General features: G+C 38.6%; 1 protein-coding gene across 1 annotated transcript in view; it reads left to right on the top strand.

The window, feature by feature from the left end:
* Positions 1 to 366: 366 nt before the first annotated feature.
* Positions 367 to 10,379, top strand: part of MICU2 (mitochondrial calcium uptake 2) — a 106,778-nt gene continuing 96,765 nt past the window's right edge. The window contains exon 1 of the mRNA XM_035900416.1: positions 367 to 422. The gene's annotated coding sequence lies outside the window, so the exon portion shown is untranslated. The remainder of the gene's footprint in view (positions 423 to 10,379) is intronic.

The following is a 10,379-nucleotide window of genomic DNA, read 5'->3' as shown; positions in this document are numbered from 1 at the left end:
CCCGCGGGTATCCTTCTGCCTGCTGGTACATCCTTGGAAGGGTGCGTGCTTGTACTGCAGTGCATAAATCTGCCCCTTTCTCTCCAGTCGTCTTCCCAGTTCATGAAGCCTTTTTCATGAGTTCTGCCTTGAAGGACAAATTCCCTGGTGGGGAAAAGGGCTCTCTGATGATTCACACATTTCCTTTCTCTTTGGGCCAGAGGGGCTGCAGTTTCCCTTCTGGGGGTTTGTACTCACTGAAGGGTGACGGATTCCTTCCTCCCGCCCCAGTGCCACTCCTGACACTGTTACATGCTTCTCTTCCTCCCAGTGTCACACCCCACTCCAGAACTGCTATGGGCTATATTGGGGAAAAGGATTCAGCAAGCCTGCAGCTTCTTCTGGTGTTAAAGGAATAATCTTCTTGTTACAAAACCAGTTATGTAAGTATTTCATTTCAAAGGTCACATTTTGGTAAGCGAAAAAGGTTGGCTAAAATTTCTGGAAGCCTATGTGGGATATTAACAGTTGGACTTGATGATCTTAAAGGTCTTTTCCAACCTAAACGATCCTATGATTACTTAAATAAAATAAAATAAAATAAAAAAACCCCAAATCCTCAAACAGTGTTATTTCAACATTTAAGTGAAAAGTCATAGTATATGAATAGGATGCTACTGAAGTAACTTCAGCACTTCTGTCGAGATCGGGTGGGATTCAGTAGCATTCCAAACCCCTGTGGAGTGTGATGAGAGCAGAACTTTCAGTAGAAATTCAGTAACGGTCAAGTGATTTAGTAGTTATAAAGGTAGATGCCTGTTAGACAGGTGTTAAACTAGTTTTTCATATCACCACAGGATGTCTGCAGCCTTAAAACTTTAAGAAAAATTTAGAAACCCCTGTATGCTGTGTATATTCAACAAGTGCCAAAGATGCAAATTTTTCTACTTTACCTGAAAAAAACCACTCTGTCCTTTAAATGTGTTCTGCTCATTATTGGGTTTATCTTTTCTGATAAATGTGACAGTGTTAGTGACACATGGATGAGTATTTCTTACATAATCTCACAAGTTAGAAAATGCTGATCTCCAGGAGAGTTCTGTAAGTGTGGTTCAAACTTAAAGGCTTTCTGTTTTCCTCCTTTCCTCCCACTGAGATCCACTATTTAATTGTATCTATAGCTTTTAAGCTGCATTTTCTAACTGCAGTGGAATGAAAAGATGTGACCTGTGCTGCTCTCATAAGTCAAGCGGTAGAGCCGTGCTCAGCTCATTGCCTTTTCTCCTGCTAACATTCTGAGTTAAGTTTTAAATCTGTTTCTTGGGCCCAAATGTCTGCTCACAGTTGTTGCTATTCTTGAAGTGCCAGTGCTTGTTGATAATTATCGTGATTTCTGAACTGCTGGCACTGTTCGCTCCTAACCAGATGACAACTCATGTTTAGTTAAGAAAATAAATTCTAAGTTTTCTTAAGCCCACAGCCTATGGTCTCATAACAGGGTAACCCTAGCTTAAGGTCAGTCTTTCCCTCTGTGTTTCTGATGATTATTTGATTTTTCTCTGTTGCTTCCCCTTCTCCCCACACCCCCCACCCCCCCATTAATTATAAACTTCTTTCATGGCTCTCAACTTTCCAGATGTCTCAGAACAGAGGTCCTTGCTCTCTCTGGACTATCCCAAGCCAGGTTTGATTTTTACCTGAAACATCTCCCACACCAGCCAACAGGGGTGGGGATATGAGGCAGGGACCGACTCTGAGCCTGAGAAAAGCCGTGACCCTCTGGTCATGCCAGATGCCACCTTTGTGTCGAGACGGTCTGGTTTGCAGAAGGACAGAAGTGCACAGAGCGTGGCTTCCTAGCCAAGGCATCATTGCTCCACAACTCTTCAGGTCAAACCCAGCAGGTCTGTATGACTCTGGAGGAATGACTAATAATTTATTTGGGACTTCCAAGTAGTCTTACTGTAGAGAATTTGATTTGCCTATCAATTGCCTAAATTCATTACATTGTGGGGAAAAAAATCTGAAAATTCTTTTTTTTTTTTTTTTTCCTAAGTTTTGTGTCTGTCTGAGGTGAATGAGTTTGTGAGATTTCTCTCTAACTCCAATATAGAAACCAGAACTCTTTTGCTTGTTTTTGAGTGGAGCCATTTCAAATTAAAGCATAATGAATTTTGAATTGAGTTGTTTACTTTCAAAAATGAGGGTGTGGAGTGGGTGTTTAGAAGCATACTTTAGTGTGACTTCTGCTGTTCAGAAAAAAATGCAAGTACACACATCTGAAGTGTTTGGTATTTGACAGCTGTGAAATTTTTATGTGATTTCTTCCTAAACTGGTGTATATACACAGTATGATAGTTACATACTCTATTAAAAATGATTCTTTCCATTGTTCTCTTACTCTATTGAGGTGCTGCTACTTGTTGACAACTGGGAAGATGCCTTAAGGTGAAGGGAGAATTGGATTCCCTGTGTGCAGAATTGTAGCTTTGCTTAGAGACTTATGTTAATTTTTTTTTTTTAAATTGTAAGATTAGTCTAGATGTGTGGTTACAAAGATTTTTTTGATAATGATTGGAAGAAGTGCATGTAGATTAAAACTAGAATAATGGATAAATTATCCTTTTTCAAATATTTAACTGTAATTATGTTAGATTTATAGATAGGAGAATATTTCTTTCTACTTACTCTCTCTCTGGAGTTCTGGAGTTCTTTGTGTATTTTTCGTGGTCTGTTTTTTTTTGAATCATTAATTTGATGGATGTCAAACCTTGCCTTTATTTAAAGTGCAATAACATCTTTATCTGAGACCATATGGGGATGTTATCATCCAGAAGACAGATTTGTCTTCTTTAAGGCACTTTTGTTCCAAATGATAATGACTTTTGTTCTAAATGGTACTTTCAGAGTGCAGTTCAGTCAGTGGCTGCAATCGTCATAGCAAATCAGTCCCCTCCAAAAGATGATGATTACTGTAAATCAGACCTGCTTAGTTCATCATATCAACTAGATGGGGACTGCAGTCCCTGGCCCAGTGTAAGGAATTAAGTTACTCTTTGCCAGGGAAGCCTTAATTGGTTTTAGGCCCAACAATAGAAGTTGTGTACTTGAGGAGGAGACTAGCAGGAGTTGCAGAAGCGTGGCTGACTTACCAATTATGACTCAGTAGTAACTTACTTTTAACACTTCAGATAGCTGTGGATTTGGTAAGTAAAATGTAATGTCTGCTGAATAAATTCAGATTTTTGTTAGGATAAAGTAGTGTTTGTTCTTTTCACTTTGTCTTCCTTTCTGTAATGCTAGGTGTGCATTTGCATTACAGATTAAATAGTAGAGAAAATGGAGTAAAAGTATATTTGAGTAAAGATGCATTTGATCCTCTTAAAGTTTTTAAAACACTGGAACGGGTTGCCCAGAGAGGCAGTGGAGGCCCCATCCCTGGAAACATTCAAGACCAGGTTGGATGGGGGCTCTGAGCAATCTGATCTAGTTAGCGGTGTCCCTGCTCACTGCAGGGGGGTTGGACTAGATGACCTCTAGGGGTCCCTTCCAACCCAAAACATTCTATGATTCTATGGAGTTTTACAGTTGAGATATAGTTTAGTTTTCTTAAGTGTACTGTTTGTTCTGGGGCAGATAAGCGGTTTTGAAACCATCTAGCAAATATAATTGAGAATTTTGGGTTATGTGAAGGATTCTTCAAAAATGTGTTGCAGTTTTTTAATTTTTTTAATAAAATTAGAGATTTTAATCTCTAACTTTAATAAAACTAGAGCCTGCCATGGAGGAAGCGTGTACCTAATTGAGGTCCATGTGTTTGTCTTACCCGCTCCATCTCTGCCTTTCCAGTGCAGAATGTTAACAAAAGGACTAGGTTTTCTTTCCTTAAATAAAAATCCTGCCCTGTTTTGGAAACATACTTTTGTATGAAAATTGTACCATGTTTTTTTCAGTAGGCTGCAACTTGGCTTTCTCATGCTTTGATGTCAGTGTTTTATGCTTCCAGACTGTGACCCTGAATACAGTAAAAACGTGCTGATAATACTCCTTTCAGAGAACCTTTTATTTGTTTTGGTTATGAGAAAATTCTTTTCATTGTTCCAGAAAGCAAGCACCTCTATTCATCTCTGTCATTTCACCTATTCCTGTAGTTCTGTAGTTCGTATTTCCCAGTGTCTTTAGGTAGAATCCTGGTGAGTTGTCATGAGGTTTTGCATCCAAGGTGATGATATTTAGGTCTTTTTAAAATCAGCTTTCAGATTTAGCATTTTTACTGGGTTACTTGTATCTGCCAGTATTAAGTAGACCATCTATTCTGCTTTTTAAAAAAATAAACAAATTTTGTCCCTTTAAATGGAAGTGAGAACAGCAGTATGTAATTGCTGTTGTTTTTAGCTCAAATTTCTGGAGTGCACCACAAATAAAATTCTAGCTTTTCTGCGGCCATTGAAAGTGTTGAGGAAAACGTAACGACCTTGATGATTTCTGACAAACAAATGAGGGTTACTTATGGCAAGCCAGCATTGTTGAATTAGAAGCTATATTCCAAGCCTGCTTGTAAGTCCTCACAAATCCTATCACAATGGAAGCCATGGAGTAACAAAAATATTGTGAAACAAATGCCTCCTGGGTGGCTAATTATTGGCATTCTTTCCTTTTTACTCAAAGGGAAGCTCTGTATCTTCCCTGTAAAATGCTGTCTGACTCGAGAGCAAGAATGCTTTGGGCTGGGGAGCTGGAATCTCTTCAGTGGTTTATTTGTGAGGGATTTCTTATTTATGCTTTTATTTTATCGAAAAAAAATAGTTCTTAAAAGGAAGTGCATTAAATCCTTACTGTCACAAAAGACTGTTAATACCTTGGCTTTCTCTATTAAAATATCATGTAAACAGTTATTGCATTATTTGTGCTGGTTCATGGATGTTGTTCCAGTTTGAAGTAAATGTTGAATTCAGAAGAACAGTTAATACACAATCTTAATTTAACATATTTTGTTTAGATGAACTAATGGAGTGAGAGGGCTTTTCAATTTATTATACTTTCTTTTTAAGCGAATGCCAAAGCTTTTCTGCTGGTTTGAAGTAAGAACTTACGATCATGTTACTGTTTATCACGCTCTGTAGAGGTTGCAATTATTTCCTTTCTCTGAGCATTCCTGTATCAGCTTGATTATTAAAAGCTTTAGATGCCATAATGTTAATTAGAAAATGACAATGGTGTAATTGCGTTCTCATCTTCGTGGAGAAGTGGCAGTTCTCAGAGAAGGAGAGAATAAAAGGCCAATATATGCCTTCCTATGTCTGCCTGGAGGTGTTTCACGTTATAGAAGCTTTTTGATGAGCGTGAAAAATTAAAGCCTCAAAGTTGAGGCACATTTAGAAACATTATAGAAAATAAACTCTTTCTAGGAAATCTAAATTTGAGGGAAGAAAAATAAGTTTCCTCAAATTATGCTTTTATATTGGCCATGCAAGTGACTAAACCCTTTCTCACTTAGTTATTTTTAATTTAATAGGCCATCGCTTGTGTTCCATTAACTTCAGTCCTTTACAGAATCTGGGGAAAGATTGCTGTAAATGTGAACAATAACCATCTCTGATGATACCTTGATGGCCTGACTTTCTATTTTTGGCTTTCTTCAGTTGTGTGTGCTTCCTAGGAGATTAGAAATTCATTATTGTGCATCTGTTCTTGCTTCTTTGTGAAAGCTGTCAGTCCAATATTTTGATTAGGGTTATGATTTGTGGGAAGAGAGGATTTATTGTTAGGGAAGAGAGAATCTATTCTCTTCTGACCATGCTGCAAACAGGTTTTGTTACAGCATTTTGCTGTCATGATTTTCCAGCCCCCCCTGGAGAACTAAAGCAAAAAAGACAGAGATCCAGCATCTCTGACATTAGAGACGTGAAGTTTGTCTGTGTTTCACATAGCTTTGGTACGTATTCTCAGCTTTCAGGGAGCTTTTCATTGTGTTGCTTTTCTTAGTCCTAACGGTGAAGGGGAGAAGAGTGGGTTTTTTACTGGATGGTAACAAGTGTTTTTTCTTGTTCCATGAATGTGCAATACTTGTCCTAAACCTGTTTTAAACAGAAAAAGAAAACCCTCATGTGTTTTATAAGAAAAGCTTAGTGACACAAGTCTGATCACATCACTGGCTTGTTCAAAACTGCACCGAGGGAAGAGAATTTAGTTGTAACTTCACATAGTGAAATAGCTCGCCTCATCAGCAAGAAGCTCTCAGAGCAACAAAAACCTATGGCAGACAACTATGAAAAATCTTACAATTTTTCTTCCATGTTTTTGGCATTAATGGCGAAACAGGTTTATAATTGAATAGTTTAATCAAGGAATATATAAGCAAAAAAGCCCTCCTTAATTCAAAGAATGGCTTACAATATTTATTTTTAAATCCACCATTAATTTACTATGTGTTCATTTTTAAGACTACTAGGATTATTTTCTCTTCCCTTAATAATGTATATTCATATGTGTGTGTGTATATTAAAATAAAAGCATCATTGCTTGTCCAAATGTGTATGTTGAAGCTAAGGCTGGTGCTTAGTGATCTCAGAGTATTACTTCCAAATCAGTCAGGCTTGTAATTTTTTAATACATTAATTAAAATGAAAGAGATTCTTTGATCTGTAGTCAGGATAAATCCACTGACTTTATCTGAGTTTTCTGATTTAAACTAGCTTCACCCGGTTTACTAAAGAGGAAGATTGAGCAGAGACTAGGTAGCAAAAAGTGGGAGAAGGCAGGTGGAACAAAATGAAAATGTCCTACCATCACTTTGAAAATGAAATGTGAAAAGGCAGAAAGTCAAGTTGGGAAATCATGCTTCCTGACCTAACTTTGGAATGCAGAATATGGGGAAAATGCAAAAATGGCCTGGGAATTTCTCTGGGCTATGTCATTTAGAGAGATCAATATGCGTGTATACAGAGTATCATTTTTATACTTAGTTTTCAAATGTGGTAAAACAACTCAGCTAAGAAAGCAGGCTAAAAGACTTTTTTTTAAAAAGAGATCTCCAAATTATTTTTAATCCTTGCTTGCTTAAATCCTGGTTAAACTAACTGGGCATAAATAGGTCCATAAAGCTGAGCACAGATTTAAGTGTTTTGTCAAATGGAGAGAGACTTGAAGAAGTTTTGCATGTGTTCAAATGTTCTGAGCTGCCGTGATCTACTGAGTACTCTTACTGGTATTCCTGAGGCTAACTCCAGATCTAAAAGCATGGTCTGTTAGGTTAGAGGTGTACAGTCAAAGATGTTTGGCTTAAATGCCTCATGTTCTCTTCGCAACCTGTAGCAATAGACGGCCTTTGTAGTATTACAGTGTGCAGAAATGGAAACCTGGCAAAGTGTGTGGTATTCCTATAAACTTCTGCCCTCCACACTTCTCAACAAAATTATCATCACCAAATACCAGTATTTACAGGCCTAAGTACAAAATAAGCTATTGAGTGCAAATAGAAGAGTTTAATATCCGTTTTCAGCCCTTGACATTTAAATCCTTCTCTGAAAGGAAATTTAGGGAGGTGTGATTGCACACAAGCGTTAGAGCTGTTGGTGAAGCCTGATGTGGGCAAATGGTCCCGCTGAATTGCTTAGTGAAGGGGTGAAGGGTTGGCATGGGGTCGGGAGCACATTCACAGGAAGCTTGAAAAACTGTAATAATTTAAAGTTCAGGTGAATCATACTATTCCTTCAAATATTAAACTGATAAAGTGTTACCCTGTATTGAATGTTCCCCCATCTCCTTATCTCTGTGTGTGTATACACATAAGTAAAATGCCGTACACGTACATGAAAATCCCAAACTGGATATGTGGGTTTTTTCTTCCAATAAGTAAAATTCACCCTTCTGAGTCCGTTTCATCTCCTCCGTTCCTTCCCCTGCAAGTATTTTCATGCTTCAGTATCACCAAATGAAATGTATCTAGTCCAGGAAAGGGCAAGTACTGAAACCAATGATGATTGCTTTGCAAAGTAACATAACTGTCTATTAATAATTTGTGGAGTATATCAGTTAGTTATTTATTTACTTTTGACCTTTGGAACTAAGAAATTATGGTTATTCTGAAGAAGCATGTCTTTTTATTTTTAATGGTAACATTTTCCAGACTCAATTGGTACAAAAGTGCAGTTAAGAGCAAGATATTTAGAGTATTTTAGTAGAAGTAACTGATTCAAGTGGATACATATTTCAGAATACGGTAGTTTCACTGCCTCCTAGTCCTGCTTATAGCTGCTGTTGATCATTGAAATTTATAAAAAATTTCACAGCTGCTGTTGATGAGTTAACTAAGGTAATAGCCTGTGTTAAGCTGTAATTGGACTCTCCCTGTCATCTTCACTTGCAACATTTTGAATTCTGTTAAACATTATTAAACTTGTGACACCCTGTGGCAGTGGTGAGCCATTGCATATCATGTACTGCTGCAGATGTATTTTGGACACCCTTTTGAGGTAGAGGCTTCATTTTTCAAAGCTAGACCAACTGCAAACTACTTTCGGTCTCCCAAAACACTTCCCTCAGAGACAAGGGTAGAAGTCTTGCATTTTTTCAGCATCCTGTGTTTTACAAATAAACCTATTTGCTGGACCAAGTAAACACATTGTGTTTCACCTGCCTTTTTTGAAACTGCCTCTTTATCGTTGAAGTTTCTGAAACAGCCTTCTGTCTGCATGCACAGCGGCAGTCCCAGAAATAGCAAGAGCAAGCAAATGCTTCCAAGAGGCACAGTCTTCATTGGCGTTATTTTGTAAAGCAGCTGTTAGCAATAGTTGTATTATCAAGTAAACAGGTAAGGTAGCTAAGACAGTGTTGTATGGACTTTTAAATCATTATACTTACAGTGCTCTTCAGCAATTCCTGAAAGAGATTGTAATAACCATGTATGTTGTATGTTGGCAGATGCTAGAGGATGAGTCTGTGTGGACAACTCTTATCACATCTCGAAATATTCACCATAATGTTTGCACCTCTCCACTATAAAGAAGCATTTCCTCATAAAACCATGTTTTGCCAAAGCAAGAAGTTAGTTTGTCAAAGTATTGTATCCTCATCTGCTGATAACTATTTACTGGTGATTTAATGATCATAGAATCATAGAGTCGTTTAGGTTGGAAAAGACCTTTAAGATCATCAAGTCCAACCATTGATTTTGCTTTATATCAAACTCAACAGAAATGGGAGTGGGATGTGCTTTCAGTGCCTCCATGGTTAAACCATGGTGTTCTGATTCAGCGTGGTAAAAAAGCTTGACATTTTTTGCCAATAAGTATTTAGCTTGGACAGAGGACAGATAAATTGTGAAATTTTATTTATGTATCTATGCGCTTACAGGTACTCATATACACATATACACGTGTTTTTAGGAGCTGGGGCAACAACTCCGCTCCAACACTTGTATGGGGCAACATAAAAGTTAATGGGCTTCTGAAGTCACAGATGCTTACAGTTTCTGGGTAGCTCCCTTGGCTTTGCTGATAGATAAGGTTACTCTTATCTATCTATCTAAAGAAAAAGTTTTTCTTTACAAACCTGTTTCCAGTTGTTCACAAGTGTCAAAACATAACCTCTTTGAAATTCTCTGTGCCAGGAGTCAGACTTAGGCTGAATTTTTCTGAAACAGTTCAGCAAAGATGAAATGGAAGGTACAGGTGCTTTCAGGAAAGTGTCTTAGGTGCAGGAGACAGCAATGGCACAACCTCAGATCAGGAGATGGAAGGATAAAACCAGCTGCTGAGGTGGTAGCTGCAGGGTTGGTAGAGGGATTAGCAAAGGGGAAACTGAACAGTGGAGGGGCCAGGCAGGGGGGATTGGGCAGTAGCTGGGGCAGGACATTCTCTTGTGAGTATGGGTTCTGGGAAGTCTGTTTTTGGTGTCGTGGTTTAACCCGGCTGACAACTAAGCACCATGCAGCTGCTCACTCACTCCCCCCCACCTCAAGTGGGATGAGGGAGAGAATCGGGGCGGGGGGGGGGGAACAAACCAAAAAAACCCATGGCTTGAGATAGAGACAATTTAATAAGATAAAAGAATAACAATAATAATAATAATGATAATGGTAAGATAATATACCGAATATACAAAACAAGTAATACACAATGCAATTGCTCACCACCTGCTGACCAATGCCCAGCCCGTCCTGAGCAGTGATCACTCTCCGAGCCACGATCGCTCTCCCCCCCGAGCATGACATTATACGGTATGGAATAGCTCTTTGGTCAGTTTGGGTCAGCTGTCCCAGCTGTGCTCCCTCCCAGCTTGTTATGCACCTGGCTGAGCAGGAGAATCACAGAATCACAGAATCGTAAGGGTTGGAAGGGACCTCAGGAGATCATCTAGTCCAACCCCCCTGCTAAAGCAGGCTCACCTAGAGCATGCTA

This window comes from Egretta garzetta, unplaced genomic scaffold (genome assembly GCF_000687185.1).
Source record: "Egretta garzetta isolate BGI_Z169 unplaced genomic scaffold, ASM68718v1 scaffold98, whole genome shotgun sequence".
Taxonomy (NCBI): domain Eukaryota; kingdom Metazoa; phylum Chordata; class Aves; order Pelecaniformes; family Ardeidae; genus Egretta; species Egretta garzetta.
This window is presented reverse-complemented; position numbering and strand designations above follow the sequence as displayed.